At 36.5% G+C, this 22,718-nt stretch overlaps 1 protein-coding gene across 6 annotated transcripts in view; it reads right to left on the reverse strand.

Annotated features, from left to right (window-relative positions):
• Positions 1-22,718, reverse strand: part of dnc (phosphodiesterase dunce) — a 220,604-nt gene that overhangs the window by 192,391 nt on the left and 5,495 nt on the right. For 4 of the 6 annotated variants that reach the window (XM_031972665.2, XM_031972755.2, XM_031972581.2 and 1 more), the window contains exon 1: positions 14,281-14,490. The exons of the other annotated variants lie outside the window; for them this stretch is intronic. The gene's annotated coding sequence lies outside the window, so the exon portion shown is untranslated. Of the gene's footprint in view, positions 1-14,280; positions 14,491-22,718 lie in introns of those variants that run through there. 6 annotated transcript variants of the gene reach the window in all.

Below are 22,718 nucleotides of genomic sequence, written 5' to 3' on the forward strand. Positions count from 1 at the left end.
TCTATTTTTCCTATTTCATCATTTCCAATTTTCCATTTTTCCCATTTAATCATTTCCAATTCTCCATTTTTCCTAGTTAAAAATCTTCCATTTCTCCAACTATCCAATTTCTTATTCTCTTATTTCCATTCTTCCCATTTCCAAGTCTTCCAATCTTCCAATGTTCCCATTTCCCAATTCCAAATCTTCCAATTCATACTTAAAAATCTCCAAATCTCCAAACGTCTTTATCTACAAATTATCATATCTCCAAATGTCCAAATCTCCAAATCTATTAATCCCTAGATTCCTTCACTTCCTAAATTCATTCCAGGAGGCAAAACAACAATCTCACCGATAAGATACTTCGCCAAACCTTCAGCAGAATCAAGGCCACACGTTCAAAACGAGAATCAAAAGGCAAAACGAAAGAAGAGGTCGCAAAGGTAACACAATTCAAACAATTGCCCCTTCGACTTTCCCATCTCCGCACCGTTTCTCCTCCGCGCGACGCAGTGACGCAAGCCCGCGGCACACACCATGGGGTAAAATATTTAAGTACGCCACTGCCGGAAGTGCCGTCCGCCCTGAAGAGACATAAAGAGACATCTGGCGAGGCTCCGCCTCTCACGAAGAAAGTGCTCGCTTATTTCTCGCGGGAGGGTTCCATCAAATTTACATTTATCTCACTTCGGAGATAAATATCTAAACAAATTTGCCGAGGTCTCGAAACCGAGGTGGAATTCCAGGGAAAATTTTTCGCTCGATTTTTCAAGTATCGACGAGATTGATCGATGCTCGTGTCTGCGAAAAATGCCTGTGAAATACGAGGGGAAACCCTGACCCGCGTAAATCACAGCGATGAGACGATCGAACGGATTAAAAGTGAATATAACGCATCGCTGGCGAAAGGAAATCGCGTTTCCACTGCACGTCTCTTCGATACGAATGGAAATAATCGAATAAGATTGGTCCCGTTTAAGAGAGCACGCGAAACGTTGCTTTTCCCTGTGTCTAAAAGGATGATTAAATATGGAGCAGTGTGTACAGCGAGATGGGCTCACTCGGGAAGCAATTTCGCCGTTAGGATCCAGACGAGAGGAAATACTTTCGCTGCGAAGCTTGCAGAGTGCAACATCTCCTAATAAATTCCTTTTTCTTTCTGAAAAATGGAGATCCTGCTCTGAGCTGTTTTGAATCCTCGAAGTTAGTTAGTGCTTTAGAGTTTATTTCGCAGTGCGCAGAGAATTTATTGATTGTTGGTAAAAATAATATTTTACTGAACTATATCTTTTGTTCCATTTTGGTTGTGAAATAATGATTTTTGTGGAAGTAATGTAACATTGATTTTAATTAATTCGTTAATGATAACTGGTAATAGTGATAGAAAGTGATGAATGAAATTTTAGAATTATAAGAATTAATGAACAATAATTCGTAATGATAGTAAGAATTAATAAACAATAGCTGATGACAATAATAAGAATTAGTAAATAATATTTGATAGTAATACAAAATAATAAATAATATTTGATAACAATAATAAGAATTAATAAATAACCCTTGATAACAGCAATAAGAATAAATAAACAATAATTCACAATAACAACAATAACTAACGCACGGTAATTTTAAGCAATTCTTAACTGATTATACGTTAGTTTAAACATCAATGAAAGCAGTATTAAGTAAACGATACGAATTGGAGTAAATTGTCGGGAATGCTTGAGGATTCAACGATGCTAATTACCGTTTCCTGTTAATAGGGTGTTAAATCAGATTTTACAGACAGAAGACACGTTATCCAGTTGACTCTAAGACGCTCTCAAGAGCCGACCTACGTGGAAATACTTCGCGTGAGCGTTTTATCTATCTGTGCATCAGCGCGAGCATAAATGGACACCAGTTTGTAGTCGCGTGCAACCGGGAATGATGGAATCGACCATATTGTGGATAATATTGGAACTTGGTTAAATACAGTAGGTTACCGTGCGGTTTGGAAGATAACGGTATGTAGCACAGTCGTTAAGTAACGCGATAAATTCCTTGTATCGTTTGGGTATAAGTAAATTGACTTGTATTTGGAATAACAGTCGCTGAACTGGGTTTAGTTCCAGGTTAACAGACGATTTCATCTGTTCTGGCCTAGGAATTGTGTTATTTTGAAGTTCAAGTTGGGTCTAACTTCAGATTATCCTGAAGTCTTAGTGAATAGGGGATCTAAATTGAATTCCGATCTAGGTTAGGTCTGAAGTTAAATTATTAGAAGATAGAAGTTAGGTCTGGAATTAAATTATTAAAAGATACAAGTTAAATCTCCAATTAAATTATTACAAGATACAAATTAGGTTTGGAATTAAATTATTAAAAGATACAAGTTACGTCCACAATTAAATTACTAAAAGATACAAGTTAGATCTGCAATTAAATCATTCGAAGATAGAAGTTAGATCTGGAATGAAATTATTAAAAGATACAAGTTAAATCTGCAATTAAATTAATAGAAGATACAAATTAAATCTGGAATTAAAATATTATAAGATACAAATTACATCTGCAATTAAATTATTAAGAGACACAAGCTAGATCTGCAATTAAATTATTAAAAGATACAAGTTAGTTCTGGATTTAAATTATTAGATCCAAATAATTTCAATAGTTCCACACAAAAAGATTCAAGTAGCACTCTATGAAGATTACCTACAGATCCACAACACGATAACCAGGTTACCAAAATATTAATTATTCCAAGAATTCTATTATCTAAGATATCAAGGCAAATACGGCCCTATCAATCTTATATCCCTGAAAGATACTACAACCTATCAATACAAGAATCTACAAATATAATCAACAATAATAGTCCCAAGACCCAAATTTCCGCTTCTAAGACCTAGTTACTACCAAGATTCAACTGAAGTCTATACCCATCTATCTCCAAGTCAACGTCACAAATTCCAAGTAAATCACAGGTTACGTAATCAGCATAAAAGTTCTCTTCCACTCTACTGAACTATAAACTCCAACAAACCTTTATAACATTGTATCAATGTTTCCTCCTAATGATGAAGAAAATTTGGTGAATCGCCCATGGTATTTAGGCCTCATCTTCCGCAGACTAATAGAAATCGATGGCTGCTCGGTACGCTGCATTAATGGGTCGTCGCGAGTGGCGTTGCCTTATTACCAGCCAAGATAATTAACTTCTCATGGCAAACTTGGTTCCCCCGGACATATTCGATGCACCCAGTGCACCGGATTCATCGGCGGGAACCGATGCGCCAGGATCCGACGCGGAGAATCCGCGAGCCAATGATCGAACGCGTCCGCCAACTGGTGATCCGGGATTGTTTCGAAAACACGGTCGAATGCCAAGCCGCTGTCAGGCATTCCGCTGTGTCGCCGGGAGGAATAATTACTCCGGTTCGCCTTGAGGGGATCGAGGATGCAATTTTGGGCTCGTGCGCGCCTCCCACGAGACACGCGCTCGGAAAATATTGTAAGTCATCGCTTCTCGTTAATCCCACGCAACCACGCCGGTGTTTCGCGCGGCACAAAGCAGCCTGCGATCTTGCCGTGCTCTTTCATGAATATTGTCAAGGACGCATTAGAGGCGATGCGTAATTTTAGAATGCGGTTTCGGTGTAGGAATAATATTTGGACTGATAATGAGGAACAATGAGGAATAACAAAGTTTTGGGGATTGAAAGTTGTTTGGAATAATAAATGTCGGTGTTTCGAAATAATCGGCTTTGCTGGCTTAGGATCTTGGAAACTTGGAGATTAGAACGTTGGAGATTAGAGCTTTGCGCAGCTGTAGCTTGGGAGTTAGAGCTTTGGAGCTTAGACGGTTGAAGCTTGGAGTGTGGGAGATTAGAGCTTTGGATATTGGAACTTTGGGAATTTGAACTTTGGGTGTTGAAACTTTGAGGATTAGAAATTTGGTGTTGGAACTTTGGGTATTCGAACTTTGTGACTTAGAACTTCGAATATTAGAACTTTGGGGCTTAGAACTTCGAATATTAAAACTTTGAGGTTAAGAACTTTGGGTATTGTAACTTTGAGGCTTGGAACTTTGTATATTCGAACTTTGTGACTTAGAACTTCGAATATTAGTACTCTGGGACTTGGAGCTTGGGATATTAGCACGTTGAGGCTTAGAACTTCGAATATTAGACTTTGGGTATTAGAACTTTGAGGCTTAGAACTTTGTATATTCGAACTTTGGGACTTAGAACTTCGAATATTAGGACTTCGAGACTTAGAACTTCGGATATTAAAACTCTGAGGCTTAGAACTTTGGATATTAGAACTTCGGAGCTTAAATATTTGGGGGTTTGAAACTTTCGAACTTAGAAATGTTGAATTTAGAACATGAGAGCTTCGATTTGTGGAATTTACAACTTTGGAGGTTAGAACTTTGTAACTTAGAACTTTAAAACGTCCAACTTTGGAACTTTACAATAACTCAGAACAGTAAACATAAGAATGTACAAAGTGTTTAAAATCCTTTCCAACTTCAGAATAATAAAGCATTTCATCAAGTTTCTGAAAATCTATCGAAAAAGATGTTCACTCCCATAGAATCTAAAGCGGGAAAATTGATCGAGAAATGTAAGTAGAAGCTCCGTTCACTGTTAATTATGTTTTTAAGTGGACTTGTTGTTCCCAGCCTACTGCTTTTATTTCTTCCCCAGCTGCTCATCGATATTCCATAAACATTCCAATTAATGCTAATTTTTCCATGACTAAGCTAATAGTGATTGAAATTGCTTTCCCCGGAGATTGCATCCTCGTCCCGAAGGGAAATTTCAAATGGCTCGCGGACGAAGCACCGCGTGACGGAACGCGAAAACCGCGGACTACCAGGCTGACCGAAAATAAGCACTCATTTTTAAAATAAACATACTCGGAGCGCGGTTCCCGCGCCAGAGGAAACTTTGTTTATTTCTGTCGTGGAACAGTGATAGAATATTCAACGAGTATACGTGCGAACTACACTTTTTAACGCAAATTAGCGGGCTAATGTGAAGCCATTCAATTATGAAAGAAACTGGAAACTGTCGAATAAATGCTACCGTTTCCAGCCACTTCGTCAATATTTTGCTACTTTAAATAATGCACACCTGCAAAGTACAACAGAGTATTATGGTGTACTTAAAATAATAATTATAATTATAAATGTGAATAATAATTATGTTTGACAATAATTGCTTAATTATTTAAATGCTAATTATATATTATATATAATGGTAATTATAATGTAGTCAAATAATAAATATTTATTGTATATATATGTATATTTATTATTTTACTACATTATAATTACCATTTAAATAATTATGCAATTATATATATATATATATATGTATATTTTTTATTTTTAAATCTAATACTTGTTCATACTTATAATAATAATCATTATTTAAGCACATTCAGGTACATTGAAAATAACGTTTAAAATGCAAGGCAATGCTATTCTTATTCATCTTTGTTTTCCGAAAATCCCTGAGAACTGAAGCACACTACAAAATCGTTTCAAATGTCAAGTGCAATTATACAACGTGTTGCAAAATAACGTGAAAACTGATCGCGTGAATTGTTTCACTTCGACTGGTACGATTTGTCAGCCAAATGATCGTTACTCAGAGACTCTAAATTTAAGTAAACCAATATTATTAAATTTTGTCTGTGTTTTAAGATACTGTACATCGAAATATGTTAAGGAAACGAAGTCAATGTCTGCACGACACACTAAACGTCCGTTCGGAGTGGCTATAGATAAGAGGGAATGTAATTCTGTCTTATTTCCTCGTCTTTTCCCTTGGCAAAAGTGAAACTAGGTCGGCATACACTCAGCTGATCGCATGGTTCGATGGGGATGGCTATAATGATTATAACGAGGTTAAGAAAATGTGCTCGCGGTGTAAGAGAATTGTCTCTACTTCGCGGAATAGTGGATTATACTAAACATTTTATGCGATTCACGCATGCACACGTTACTCGGTCCAAGTGTTTTATCACGGTCGGCCTCTTGAGCCTTAACAAACCCTCACTAACGATTTAGAGTTCAGTCTCTTGGAACTTGGCAACATTTCAGACACTCCAACCACGACTCTTGAAAATTCATCGAAATTATAACGCGACAAACGTCCGGAGAATACTGAGTTGTGGGTCAAGTTAAGGCTGTTTAGAAATACAGTATAGTTCTAGGTTACTTGAGGCCTCAGAATAATTATGGGACCGGAACAAGGGTTCAGATAGCAGTGGATTTAGAGGAATTTATATTCGGGTAATTTTTGATAAAGCTGAGAATAGATAAAATTTGGACTGAGTCCGGTTTGGGTTCAATGGGATTCGAAATCAGTTAAGATGTTATTCGTTTAGATTTTTATGCAGTTAGGCTGAGATTCAGATAGATTTTTATTCAGTTAGGGCTGATCTAAGTCAGTCATGGATGAAGTTAAGTCTGATTTAAATTAGTCATGGATCATATTCAATCTGATTTAAGTTCGTTATAGATCAAATTCCTCATTTAACTTACTTAATGATCAAGTTCTGTCTGATTTAAGTTAGGTTTTGGACTAAGTTTAGCCTGATTCAAATTACTCACCAATCAAGTTTAGTCTAATTCAAGTGACTCATTACTCAAGTTCAGTATAATTCAAATTATTCATTGTTCAAGTTCAGTCTAATTATAGTTACTCATTACTCAAGTTCAGTATAATTCAAGTTACTGATCGATCAAGTTCAGTCTGATTCAAGTTACTCATCGATCAAGTTCAGTCTAATTCAAGTTAGTCACGGATCAAGTTCAGTCTAACTCAAGTCACTCATTACTCAAGTTCAGTACAATTCAAATTACTCATTATTCAAGTTCAGTTTAATGCAAGTTAGTCACGGAACAAGTTCGGTCCGATTCAAAACAAAATCCAAAGTTCACTGCCTCAACGCTTGGCAGCCTTTCCAACTATTCCACCCTCTACCTAACAGACCAAAATTGCGCTCAGTCCAACGTCTTCCAGTAAAAGCTCACGACCGGCTCGAGTGTTATTCTCGTTCCAACTGCACGGTTTCTTCCGCAGTTCGAGCGGTCTCCGCGGACGCTTTTTTCCCGCGCAGCTGTTGCTCTTCACAGTATCGGGGCCACATTTTCCGCGTCGAATCGTTCCCATGCGACACAGCCAGCTGACTGTCAGCGCTGTTCAAACGAACGGCGCACGGCTCAAGGGTCGGGACTCGTTCGATCGTATATCCAGGCCGGTCGAAGCTGGATTTCACGAGACGCCCCGTTTCTCGCGCGGCCGGTGACCGATTTCACGCGGAAACTTTTGTCACGATGATGAACGCGCTGTCACGCGGCCGGCGACGAGCCGTGCCGTTTCGGAAATAGAACGATTTTCGGGGCAAACAGGAGCTCGAACTCATCTATTCTACGGTTCCGGATGATTCGAGCGGGACCTGGCCTCGTTGCGTCTTGTTTAAATACTTCCAGCCGATGATTGCAAGTATTTATAGTCCCGGAGATTCTTGTGTGTTCAGTTGAATTAATATTTCAGCGGTTCGAGGAATTTCGAATTCGAAAGTTCGATGGTTCTTCTTGTAAAGTGAGAAGAGGAATGTAATATTACTTCTTGGATAATTTAAGAGTGTTTAAATATTTAATAGAGACAATTGAAATTGGTTGAAGTTGATGATTGTATTTAATTATATTTAACTACAAATTCAGTTGAATTTTATGAATTAAATATTATGGGGCAAAAAGAACTAGTAATATATTGATCGAGGTAAGAATAATAAATCAATAATAAAAAATAGTCATTAGAGAAGATCTAATAATATAAAATTAATCAATAACTAATTAATATAATACCTACTTCAATATTATTTATTTATAGACCCTATTCTCACCGTTTATAAAAATAAAAGAAATATCACTATTCATTATTAAATATTAACATCTAGAAATATTACTATTTATTATCAAATGTTAATATTCATAAATATTACTATCTATCATTAAATATTAATATCTAGAAATATTACTATTTATTATCAAATATTAATATCCATAAATATTACTATTACTATCCAGAGAAATTCTTCGACTCCACTTTCGACAACACTCGATAAAACGTCGTTCGCAAATAAAATCTGACTTTCATAGAAACTCAAACATAACCGTCACTTTCAAAGAGCCCGGAGACAAAAGCTTTTTGGGAAATAAGGTTGTCCAAGGCTTGAGTTACATCGATGTCACGCGGAAACAGTGCCCGTAACAGGCCGATTGAAGTTTAAGGAATCCAGCGGGGAGAAAATGCTTCTATTAAACTCGATGGCGTGCACAGGATTACGTGAATAGACTTCCAGACCTTATCCCACCTTTTCCGCGCTTTTCCCAGGAATTTTTCTAGGTCAGTTCGTTCGGAACGATCCCCGAAGCTGTCGGGAAAGCTATCCTCCCTTTCGCCGCCGAAATCCTGAACAGGAAATGGTTCTTGGCCACCCAATGCATTTAATGATCACGCTGAGCAGGCAAGGGTGAATAGGGTTGCAAGAAAATTGTACAATTATTTTGATAACGTTCCAAGTTTTAGTTGAAACAGCGACACGACGATACAATCGGGATTTAGATTGTGTCTGAATAATTTAATTATGAAAATGGTCTGAGTCGTACATTTTGCTTTTGTTTTAATTTAGTTTAAGATAATGTGACGTGAAATAGCTTATAAACTCGTGGTTTTTTAATTTGAGTCAGATTATTTTCATAATTATGGGGATATTTGTGAGTCTAAGTGAGGACAATGTTGTACAGTTTAATTAATGCAGAGAAGTAAGATAGAAAGGTATATTAATTAATTTTTTTGGAAATAATGTTTACTTGAAATTCTATTGTTTTTACAATAGTATTTCTAGATGATTTTAATATTCAGTTGTTAATTTCATTTGAAATTTCCAAATTTTCTGGATTGTATTGATAGCGGGTTAATTTTGGGATAGATTGTCTAATGGATTACCCATCTAAGTTAGGCCTAATGGTGAGCTTAAATTAGATCCTGGTTTTATTTGGATCTAACGCAGCCCAGACTTTACTAGGCCTAGATAAGATTCGAATCAGGACAGAGTTAAGTCTGAATTATGATTGTGTTAGGTCAAGAATGAATTTGAATTATTTCTGGGTTAAGTGTGAATTCGATTGAGATTAGATACCATCTGCACCGAGTCAAGGGCAAATTCTCTCAAAATACACCATCAAAACTACAGTTTCTCTATTGTCAAAATATTCATTAAATTAATCTTCTCTCGTATCAGACATTTCTACAGTAAAAAAGTCTTCAATTATTATTTCTGAGATGAAATTATGAGCTTCCTAGGTGAAAGATGAAACTTCGTAGCAATTGTTTACGACGTTGACAGTCTAATGTTTATTGAAGATCCCATGGAAGAGGACTTAGTGAAATTTCATGACCCTTGATGGAAATGGGAGTCTCAGAGCGATCATATGTCCTGGCTGTCAACTCTGTAGCCTCACTATTAAAATTTATTACTCAGTTGAATAGCTACGTTAGGTAACTCCAAGTTTCTCAGCAAAAGTTGATACTCAAAGTGATATAGACTTTAACACCTGCTTATAATATATTCCACGTTCCTTAATAAAAATTCTTGCCTAACACTAACACTACCAGACAGGTCGAAACGACCCAATTCTACTTTTTTCCTTTCGCAGTTGTTAAAAAGACAACAGAAGTTCTGAGAATTGATTAAACACATTGATTTAGCAATATGCAAGCATTGAACCATTAAAGTGTCAATAGATGCACTCTTGGAGTTTGAAGAATTTCTAAAAGTCTATGCAACTGCTCAGTGGTTTTAAGATAAAGTTATGGAGATAAACAAATTAGATGATACAGAGTTTTTAGTGGAAACAGAAACAAAAGGAGGAATGAAAATTGAAAATTTAATGAACAGAAGGAAACTCAGAATTTGAAATCCGGTCGCTTGATCGGTTAAAGTTATCTAGATTTCAACACCTGTTTCATAATACGGTTCCAAGGAACGTTCAAGGACCTTTGTAATTGCTCGCACTCTTCGGGAACGTGTTCTTCAGATATGTATCTTGTTTGCACAATTGTCGTGTTTCTGGAAAACAGCTGTCACGTCTTACTGGTGGCATCGTTGATATTTCTTTATGACAAAAAACAGGTTGGCGAAGAGGTAGAGAAGAACGAGCATCTACGACGAAGCCAAACAACAAAGAGAACACCTTACATTGTGTATCGTATTTCTTCCTATTTTGTAGAACGTACTTCGAGGAGATGCTTTTAAAATGAACTCGTTCAATGGTAATGCTTGCCCTTTACGATAGCAACTTTGTATTCTATTCGTGCCAGTGAATGTTGGAATAATTGTTGAAGTATTTTCATTGTGATAGTACGTACGTTATCGTCGTAGAGGTTATTGATTATTTAATAGTGCAAAGTTGAAAGTTTAAAGATAGACCGTTATTAGACTTTGAAATTGTTTGAGAAATTTATATTTAAACTTTTGAAAATTTATCGATTTTTATATTTATAGATATCAGAGATAGGTTCACTGTGATGAAATATTTTAGCTATAGGAGCTAGAATTCGATAAGTTCGAGATCGAATTCTATCTTTTCAACTTCGAAGAATCGCCACAATTCAATCTTCTATTCGATCAAGAAGCTAGTCTTCAAATTTCTTCAATTCTACCATTTTCATTGTTGAAGATTGAAAATGTTTCAATTTATCAAGAACATACTCTTCAAACCTTTTCAGACCAATCGAATTATCATTTTATTAATATTAAGGATTAAATGTTGAAACAGTTCGTAAATTCTCCAATCTGTGAACAATATTCTTCAAACCTTCTCAAACCAATGAAATCTCCATTTCCTTAATTTTTCTTACCCTCAAACATAAAAAATTCAAACAGTTCACCATCACTAAAGTATCCAATCTATCAAGAACTTCAAATCCTTCAAATCCTTCAAATCCTTTAAATCCTCCAAATCTTTCAAATCCTTCAGATCCTTCAAATCCTTCAAATCCGTCAAATTCTTCAAACCTTCAAACCTTCTCAAACCAACAGAATCTCACATTTCCTTAACATTTCTCACCCTCAAACATAAAAAATTCAAACAGTTCGCCACGACTAAATTATCCAATCAATCAAGATCGTATCCCTCAAACCTCCTCAAACTTCATCAAAACCAGTCCCATCGATTCCAAAAATATTCCCCCGTCGTATGTTTACCGTGCATCCCCGGTGGCACTCGCAATCGATATCGAGGAAGCCTAACTGCCCACGGAACTGGTGATTCGTCGTAATCGTTTAACACGTACCCTAGCAAAATAAAGCTCGTCCTCCCCTCCGCCCTGAATCGATTCTCTGTCAACGTTTATGACAATCTACCGGACGGCTTTATCGTGTTATATGAGCCCCTGGAAGAGCTCTTAGCCTTCCCACGAGGAACGCGATACGGCGATCGTCGGTACTCCAAAGGAAAATCGTTCACGGGATAAAATGAAACCGACGACGAAAGAGTCCTTTCGTCGCTCACTTGCATCGTTACTTTTTTCACGATGAAAAAAAACGCAACAAAATTATCTGTGTCTTTATTAACACTCTACCTGCTGTTTACCTGCTGTTTATAGTAATCGCCTGCTGCTGATGAACGATTAACGGTTGAATTATAAACTCGTGAATTGAAGTTGTAGTTAATTTCTTAATAATTTCTTAACAATTTTAATTGCGAATTTTATCATTTTGTATATAATAACTTCTGTTGTAATTATTATATGGGAAACGATAATTGAAATCCTTTTTTATACATCATCATTGAGAAGATGATTACATTATTAAACTTTCTATAAGGAAATGCTTAAAATACTTAATTAATTTTGACTCAACTTCTAAGATACTAAGTTCAATTCTAGAACTAAGAACACTAAGCAATTTTATCAGTGAAATGTGAAAATATTTTTCATTTCTTCAAATGATTTATCTATGTTTTTTTCCATGTTTCTAGTTGAACTTGCTATACTTCATTATGTTTTTTATCTTGCTGGATAATTAATAGACACGACATCCTGGCTACAAGGAAGGCCGATCTATGATCTATGATCTGAATGGAGCTCGTTAGCTCGTGCGGTTCAAAGACTTCGTGTCAGCTAATCTTGACTTCATTACAACTTGGAACTATGTGTCTGAACTGTTCACGAAGCTGTGGAAACTTGTTTGATGGTAATCTCGATGATTAAGAGCTCAGATCATTGGGCTCATCGCGTCAAACCGTTATCAGTCTCGACATTTCACAATATTCATGGACGTTCTATTGTTATCGAGAAAAACTTCAGAGAAAAGTATAATGAAACACGTTTCCTTACGTCTCTGGTACAATAATAAATAAACAAACGCTGGATTCGAGCGGGTTTAGCGTCCGAGTGATTCGAGAGAACGAACGTTCCCGGAAATATATGCAATTAAAGATCAATTTACAGAAATTGGATTTCAATAAAAATCCCTTTGTCGCCTTAAACTCTCTGTGCGAGTTCAAATTAATAGAATTAATGTGTGATAGAACAGTAATTTCTCTCAGAAATATAAATTGTGGAATGCAAGTAATTTTACTGTTAAATCAATTAGATGTCAAGCATGTTACAATGAACGTCCACTTATTATGTTTCGTTTAAATGTAATTAAAATCAAAGAATTCAGATTTATTTTATTATATACAGCGAATCAAATCGAATGCTAATTAAATCTAATGACTTCGATAAATGTAATTGAAATATCAACTGTTTTTCGATCACTAATTAAAATAAATGCTACATTAGGTTAATTTGATGAAATATCTTTGCTTTCAATGAATTCTATGAATTGTTAGTGTGACATTAACATACAGAACAGTTCAGACACTTCACGATCCATGAAACCAATCTCTCGTCTCACTGTGCACTTCAAAAGCTTTCCACCTCCCCAAAACTCACAAAATTTACTCGCAACTCTAACAAACCCATCGCAAACAGTTCCTAATTTACGCAACAGGGTCAGCCTTCCCTGTAAACAGCCAAGATCAACAATGCCCTTGACACGAACATAATCATTTCCCCACAGATCATCCTCAACACCTCACCTAACACTAATGGAACAACAAAAATATCTTCCAAAGAAATTCCTCTGAAATCGTTCATATTTCAGGGATATCTTCAACACTTTGCGATATACGACTGCCTTAACGATGCAAGTGACCGGTTCAACCCTTAAGTGCTGCAGTTGGTCTGCCAGAAAATTTTCTATCTCGAAATTTGTATTTATTAGTATAGTATTATTTGTGATTGTATGTGATACTGAGATATTTGTAATGACAATCATATTATCATATACGAAACATAGAATCATATACAAATCATATAATTATATAAAACTCATAGAATCATATATAAATTATATAATCATATACAAATCATATAATCATATATGAATCATAGTATCATATATGAATCATATAATCATATATGAATCATAGTATCATATATGAATCATAGTATCATATATAAATCATATAATCATATAAAAATCATATAATCATATATGAATCATACAGTCATGTATAAATCATATAACCATATATAAATCATACAATCATATACAAATCATATAATCATATAAAAATCATATAATCATATAAAACTCATAATCATATATGAATCATACAATCATATAACCATATACAAATCATACAATCGTATACAAATCATATAATAACATACAAATCATACAATCACATACAAATCACATGACACAAAAATCATACAATCACATAAATCAATCAAATAAAACCGTTCACTAGTCAACTGTCCACATTTAAAAAATTTAATTAAATTAAATCTTTTAAAAATTCCACGAGTCCAATTACCACAATGCTGCTCAAACCCCACCCTTTCAAGAATATTTACCCCTTTCGTCCCCGAATACACATTCTCCCAACATAAACCCCATCAAAAGCAGCTACCACCTACAAACTAATCGTACTGACAGCCAATTACCCCTCAAACCGTCAGCCACAATCAAAGATCCCATATATTACAATTTTCCTTTATCAAATCCTACCTTCCCACTAATTCAAAACGTTCGCACCCTTGCGTACCATTCGGGACGAACGGGTTAAACACGATGCAAACGGGTTTAACTGATAATTCCTCGATCACGTGAAAGACCGTCTGCAGCACTCAAAGGTGAAAAGACTCTCGACACACTCCGACGCACTTCACTCACCTCCACTGACCTCCGACCTCCCGAGAAGACACCTAGGAACGGTGGAGAGATACGTCAGGAGGAATTCTTCCCTGGACACCGGCGAACCGTACGCACGGGCCCTCTCATCCTCGACGGAGGCGAGAGATCGCGGGATCTACGCGGGCACCGAGTCACGAGCAAACGATCGTGATCCGCTCGAGGTCGCGCGCGCTGTCGGACTGAGAGAGCTGCCCTCTTCCGAACCCAGACCACCGTCGTCGCGAGCCCCCTACCCTCTCTGCCCCTCTCGCCGGCACTCATTCTCTGGTTAGACTGTCTCCGTCCTTTGTTTTGCCCCGCGGGACGCGCCGAACCGGGAACCGATCGGTTTTTTCAGTCGGTTCACGTGGAGGTAATTGATTGATAACGATGGAACGGGCGCTCGGTGATCACGATCTTTTTCCGGGACTCCTCGCCAGTTTTTTCAGAACTTCTCGGCGGATATCGGTGCTTTCGAGTAATTGGGAATTTTTGGTTTTAAGGTAACTGGGATTTTTTTGCTGAGATTTGTCGGTCAGCTTTTTGCAGTCTTTTGGGAATCTTTGGAAGATTCAGAATTTTTTTTGTTTGGTAACTGGGACATTTCGAATGGTTGCAGTCGTAGGAGGTTGTTGTGTGATTCGGCGGTTTTTGGAAGTTTTTCTTTCGGAGATTTGGGTGTTTTGGAGTAATTGGGATTTTTTGAGAATTTTTAGAGTACTAGGGTAATTGAGTTTTTTTGAGATTTATCGGTGAGGTTTTTGAAGTTTTTTGAGAATCTTTAGGAGATTCAGACTCTTTTTTTGGTAATTAGGACATTTCGAATGGTTACAGTTTTAAGAGAATATTTTCTGATTTGGGAACTCTTGCAGTACTGTAGTTCTTACTAATTAGCACTTTAGGAGAACTTTCAGTAAACCAGTTTCCGGGTAATTACAACTTTCCCTTAAGATTTCCTGGTAATCATAAATATTTTACAAGTCTAAAAAGAGGCAAAACATTCAGCAAAAACATTTGATAGTACTAATGAAAAATACCGATCTTCCAAATAATGCAATACTCATTAAATAAAGTAATCAATGAAATATTCAGTATTTTAATTAAACCTGAATATATTCTATTTTCTCCACAGGCATCATTAATAACAATTGCTCACTCACCCAAGCAATACACGAATTTTCAAGATCTCCAGATTCTTTTGCAATTCTAATCGTGACCTATAACCTGCCACATGGAAATCTTCTAAAACCAATACTCTCATTAATACACTCAAAATCAGCACTAAAGTTCCCACGATTTCCACCGCGATAACTTTAATCCAGATCTATTTATTTACCATTAGCTCTCATCCAACTCGAAGTCAATAGAAAACCAGCGAAGGGTCAAAGTTAACGGAGCAGCAAACGCGCAGCGAAACACTCGAACAGAGCAAATAATCCTTTGCAATTTGCGTAGAGGAAGCAGATATTGAACTCCAGGACAAATACCAGAATACTGAAGGAACAGCGGAGACAAAGAAAATAATTGAGAAGAAACTCGGTTTCTTAACCAACGAAACAAATAACCACACTGCGGATCTTTATGCGCTTATTTGAAATATGAAAGTGCAAAAGTGCACAGAATGCGCACAGTAAGAGAAAGAAATTGTTAAAGTATCAGACACAGTAATTTTTATAACATAATTATATTAATAAATCACTAATAATAATACAATCATTTTATTATATCACAATATAATAAATAAAATAATAATCAAAACCACTCTATCTAAATCTTAATTCTAATTAACATATTAAGTCTTATTTTTCCAATTGTATTCTTAAAAATTCGAATTTACATAAAGATCTTCAGTCGTACACCTGACATAAAATAAATAAACTAAAGCAAAATAAAGAAGTATCATCTGTTTATTACAAAGATGAATAATTAATGAAGGAAAAAATTTTAACTATGTGTTCCGAGATACCGAGTACACTCGTCAGACATAGCTAACTGGTTAATGCATGTTTTCCGCGAAAATGGCGGTGGAGTATTCGTTTCGCAAACGATGGAAACAAACTACGAAGGAAATATTGCGATCTTCATAAATATTTGCGCGCTGGCCGAATCGATTTACACGTTTGTGGAGAATATCGGTTTTGGAAGCTGGCCATCAGCTGCGTTTCAGCCGTCACGTGGTGCCTGGAGCAACGAGTCACGATGGCACGCACGAATTTGTGACATGACTCGTCCCGCGGAGTGCACAGAGGTTAAATATAGTACAGCGAAGCGACTTGATTGGACCCCGAGCGCTCTTGGAACTGCATCTTTTCCCCGGAGCGAATGAAAGTTTGAGAAAGTTCGAGCCTGTTATTTATCAGTCCTCTAATTAGAGCAGGGAGGAGTTCATGGGAATTCCTGTCTTTGCCGAGATATTCAAGAAAAGTAATTAAATTAATGAAATGCAGTTACACGTTGCTCGCGGAAGTTTTCGTAAATTGGGAATTAAATGGAATTACGGTGGAGCGAATGCAGTAACGTTGGACGAAGGTGTTTGTGTTTCGAATGTTACGGGATAATTGTAACAACGAAAGTGACGAAAAAATGAAACTGTGAACGGGGGAAGCAGGAATAATGAAAATTGCAGTGAGAGTGAAATGTTTGAAGTTCAGACGATTATGATGTATACAATAGGAACGTCTAGTGATTAATTTAATAGAAATATTAGGAATATTTAATGGTTAATCTAATGGAAACAATAGAAACAATAGGGAGCAGTTAAAATAATGAAAATTGCAATGAGAGAAATATTCGCAGTTCAAACGATTATGATGAATACGATAGGAATATTTAATGACTAATCTAATGGAAACGATAGAAACAATAGGGAGTAGTTGAAATAATGAAAATTGCAATGAGAGAAATATTCGCAGTTCAAACGATTCTGATGAATACGATAGGAATATTTAGTGATTAATTTAACAGAAATATTAGGAATATTTAATGACTAATCTAATGGAAACGATAGAAACAATAGGGAGTAGTTGAAATAATGAAAATTGCAATGAGAGTGAAATGTTTGTAGTTCAAACGATTATGATGGATACAATAGAAATGTCTAGGGATTAATTTAATGGAAATATTAGGAATACTTAATGACTAATCTAATGGAAACGATAGAAACAATAGGGAGTAGTTGAAATAATGAAAATTGCAATGAGAGAAACATTCGCAGTTCAAATGACTATGATAAATAGAATAGAAATCTATTAACTAATTCAATAGAAATATTAGAAATATCTAATACCTAATTTAATAGAAACAACAATGAAAACTACAACGAGACTGAAATATTTATAGTTCAAACAATCATACTGAACACAACAAAAACATCCAGTAATTAATTCAGTGAAAATATTATAAACATCTTACAACAGAAACATTCAATAACTACCGCAACAAAAACAACAGAAACATTTAATAACTAATCTACCTAAACCAACAGAATCCTCAACAGCAAATTAAAAAAAATAACACAAATTCCCCATAAACACCATAAACATCTAATACCCAACTCAACAAAAACAACAACAACACAAACAATAATTCACAATTCTCTCAAGAAAATTGGCCACTCCAATCTCCTAACACCGTAATATTCTCGTCGCAATTAATGTACAGCCCTCCAAGCTGTCATCACGTTGATTATTCCCGTCACAGCGAGCCCCGTGAAGTCAAGAAAAGGTGTATCAAAGTTCCCGCGACAAGTTTGCCGCCGTCTTTAGCAGCAGCCGGGGGCTTTCAGATAGATGACACGGATGAGGTGCGTTCGAGGCTGACTAAGTCCTTTCAGAGGATCCGGCTCTGCCCGGCGTGCATCGCGAGGGGGCAAGCACCTGGACTATATTAAGCGAAAAGGGGCCGGCCGAGGAGGAAGCGGAGCATGCTCGTCACAGAGGCTTCCTCGGAGTGCAGGAAAGGTCAAGCTGCGAGTGTTGTCGCACCGTTACACGGACTCGATTCGTCATTAGGGAACTCCGTCACGTTTCACTCTGTAGCAAGAACTCGGCTAACTCTTGCCTCGGCAAGATACGGCAGCTCTCCGCGATGCTTCACAGTTTACCTTGCCAGCGAGCTATTGGTTGCCGGATTGCGCGGATAGAATGCAAGAGGGTCGGCGAGCCACTGGGATTGCGTTCCGCTTGCCGATCGATCGAGAGGGATACTTCGGAATGCGAAAGAAATTGAGGTTTAGGCTGCCGAGAGGCTGTCGGGTTAGGGTGCATATCCTGTTCGAGGGGTTGGACCTGGATTGTAGTGGGGAATTTTTCGGTGGGTCTTGTTTCAATTCGGTTCTTTTTAGTGTTAGGCTGGTTTCGTTTGGATCCTGAGGATTATTAACTTAATTGCTTGGGATAGCTTACGTGTTCTTAGGGCGTCCTGGGATCCCTTGGGACTTTTTGACGATTTTTGAAACTTTTTGGGACTTTTTGGGATTTTTTGGGACCTCTTGGGACTCCTTGGTACAGCTTGGTACAGCTTGGGACTTCTTGGGAGTTTTTGGTACTTCTTGGGAATTTTTTGGAAATTTTTTGGGACTCCTTGGGACTTCTTGGGACTTCTTGGAATTCCTTGAGTCTCCTTGGGGCTCCTTGAGACTTCTTGGAATTTCTTGGAATTTTTTGGGATTTCTTGGGACTCATTGAAGCTCATTGGGACTAATTGGAATTCCTTAGCACTGTTTGGGACTCCTTGGGACTCCTTGGGACTCCTTAGAACTCTTTAGAATTTTTTCAACTTCTCAAATCTCTTAGACTTCCTAAATTTTTCGAATTTCATAGACTTCATAGATTCCTTTTTGAGTCTTCAGATCCTGAGCGCTTCTAACTCTTTGAATTCTCAGCTTACTTGTTACATTTATCATACTTCTCCAATGTTTCGGATCTCGTTCAACTCGTCAATCTTTTTACACTTTTGTGCCCTTTGAACTTCATGGACTTCACGAGGCTTACAGATTTCGGGATTTCGAATGTTCCATAACCACGAAAAGCTCCACAGCTTTCACAAATCTCACGAAATTGAATAAACCATAGCACGATCGGAAATACAGAGCTTTCAGTGCTCTAGGGCTGTCTCGAGGTTGCGCCCGACATTTCGGGTTCAAAAAAGGTTACCGTGCCCAGACGTCAAACTCGAGAAAGGTATTTATAATGTATTCCTCGCGAAACTCGGGCCGCCTCAAGCAGATTCTCCGCGATGACAACGTAAGGAAATAAACGAGCGACATTTTAATGATATTTAAAGCTTGTCCTGCAAGCAAAACGAGAAGCTCTTTGAACGGCCGGATCAAACTTTAATTACGACGCGCTTCACCCTATCAGCAACTTTTTTCCCTTTTCCTGTAAAGATCGAGCACTAATCTGAAGTTTAATTAACGGAAAAATCTTTTAACAAAAATCAGTTTTAATTCGTTAACGAGGGATAAATCTAGTTTAAATCGACTCTCAAGTTACCACCGTCGGGAACGAAACATTAAATTTCAATTAACTCTCGACTGGCATTTCACTGTACCAATGGTTCGATTTAAAAAAATCTAGATACGTTGTATTCGTTACTTCGCTGAGCAACGCTGCTGGTTAATGGAACAGTTTTCGAGCTGAAAGCTCGATACAAAAATACAACATCCGAGTATACAGAAATGGAGCAGCAAATCTCCAATATGGGCAGAAGATCAATTCACTGGACATTGAATTTAATTGGCAATGAAGCTTCAAAGAAAAGTCTTTGAAACCTAATTAGAAAATTGACTTTCAACAGTTTTCTAATTTTATCCTAACTCTCTTTTTCGGTGGTTAAATAATTAAATATTAATTAGTCTTTCAAAGAAACATCCTGTTTCAGTGCCCCTTGAGGTAATTAAGTATCGATTACCTTCTCTTTTTGAGTTATTTATTTTATTGGCAGAAAATCGAACGATTCGACACCCAGGGAAGATGCAATTCTAGAATTCTTCATCCTCCGGGATAACCACGTACATCCGCAGCAATATCGCCCGGGGATAATATACAGGGATTGCGATTCTCCTACCAGGAAATTTCTAAGGAAGTCCGGTTACATGACACGAATCATTAAGAAGAGTAAACATAGGGGACAGACATGGGGACCATGTTTCCCCGCCTCAAGACACGTAATGTTGTTTTAAGCTTTGAGAGGTGTCGGGAAAATGAAGACGTCCTCTGTGAGGTAACGACTGTTCAGCCTGGTTTCGAACCGGTTCCTCCTAGACAACGGCGCATTAAAAGGAACTGAGGAAAGGCGAACGAGATGTTGAAAACTGTGAGAATCGCTTTGCAATATTCTGTTGTAATGGGTTCACGTTATATATTCATTTGATGTAATACAATTGAATTATTTTTACTATATTGAAAACTATAAGTTAATAATTGAAGTGATCTTTCTTCAGAAAATAAATCAATTTTTTTATTTAATATATTACTCAATTTTATTATTTAATATATTATTCAATTTTATTTTTACTATATTGGAAACTATAAGTTACTAAATTGAAGTGATCTTTCTTAAAAAAATATTAGAATTTAATGTGGGTTAAATTTATACGAGTATAATCTACTTTTAACTTAATTAAACTAGACCTATCGTGTTTCAAAATGGCCGAAATTTAGTTAAATGCAATGTAAGTTGGCGAAATTAGAGTAATTGGAATAATATTCACACTTAGACAAACATAATCCAACTTGCCTCAAATATGGGCAAACCAAGTGAAATTGTATTTTAGATAACGCATAGCGTTGAAAACAATTATAATTCGTTCAGATCTGTAATTTTTTAGTGTTCGAAGTTTTAAATTATATTTGTGGAATGATCAAACTAGAGACAACATAGTTCAACTTGTCCCAACAAGAACATCTTGTCAGAAGTAGATATTTATTAATTTTCACTTTATGAAGCTTCTATAATAATAGAGGATTACAGTAAAATGATAAATAACCATCTATATCGGAAATACATTGAATTTAATGAACCTTCTGCTCGTAATATTTACATTTTTTCCTGGTCAGCTAGAAAATAGACGTTCTGCCGCAATTTTCTTATCAAAAACAGTAAATCACGATTAACTCTGGAGGAATTATAGCTCTAGACTTCAATCATCACCGGCGTAATCCGATTATCCGGAAGCTTCTATCGCGTTTCACGCTCGCATCGCCAGGTGTCTGCTGATCGATAAACCAATTAGGCAACGAATACGTAATTGAGGTCACAAGTGGCTCGGAAAAGACGGTGATTTTCACGAAAAATTTTCAGCCTCGTGGCCACTGATTCTTAATATGGTATCGGCCCTTCCAGGAAATTGGAATTCCTATCGTATCTCTCCCTAATTACTGATATTCAGTGTTAGTGAAAAACAATTCAATGTAACAAACAAAGAATAACGAAGAAAATTAATTTGGTTGTTAATTAATATACTAATAGGCTTTCGTTAATTAATAGACTAATAAATAGACATTGAATTATAAGACCATTATAACTATGTATCAAATTATTAATATAGTGATTAGTTTCGCTTAATTATTAGGATAATTAATAATTAACATATTCTCCATTCACAGATAATAAATTGAATTTATTAATTATTTTGAGTACTGTCTCTATGCTGCATATAGTGTAATAATATAAGAAACGTAAATGATTCATGTAAGTGAACGATTAATTACTTCGTATTAATTAATTCTTTACTGTTATTAATATAAAGAATTATTCCAACGATCCCCAACATTCCTGAAATCCATCTGTCACGAAAATGATCAGCTGCGAGGCGATGAAAATTCCTCGACTGGTTTATTAGACACTGATTACCCCCATATTGTTTCGAATTTTACTCGGAGAGCAAGGGAACACCTGAAATTCGTGTTCCTCCTCATAATAAACCATAAATACACGAGGCAATTCAGAGAAGTGGGGCGAGTTATAATTCTCCTGTAAGCGCAGCTGAAAGAAATTGCCTGCGGAGGAAGCATAAGGAAGGGCTTGGACGTGTAAAAAGAAATTTTCCCTTTTTTTTACGTTCGCAGAGCACCTCAAGCTCCCGGTGATAAATCCGTTGTACTATTCTGCTGCTCTTCGAGAAATAAATTACAGATAAATGGGGTTAATCGCGCCAAAAGTTTGCGAGGTGGAACCAAACGGCAGTGGGACCGAAAGTTGGCGGAAAAGTAAAAAAGTTCATGTGCAAATTTTGAGGACCAATTGTTTTTTCCATGTACTTCCATCGAAACTAAACAAATCAGTTTCAAAATTATGGATACCAGTTTCTTTCGAATCAATTCCTTTTGAAAAATGAGAAAATTAGGAAAAATGAGAAAAAGGATTTGTTTAAAAAATTAAATGATTAGTTACTTAATTTTGGAGATTAACATATTTTTAGAAACGAGGAATAATTA

This window comes from Nomia melanderi, chromosome 2 (assembly GCF_051020985.1).
Source record: "Nomia melanderi isolate GNS246 chromosome 2, iyNomMela1, whole genome shotgun sequence".
Lineage (NCBI taxonomy): Eukaryota > Metazoa > Arthropoda > Insecta > Hymenoptera > Halictidae > Nomia > Nomia melanderi.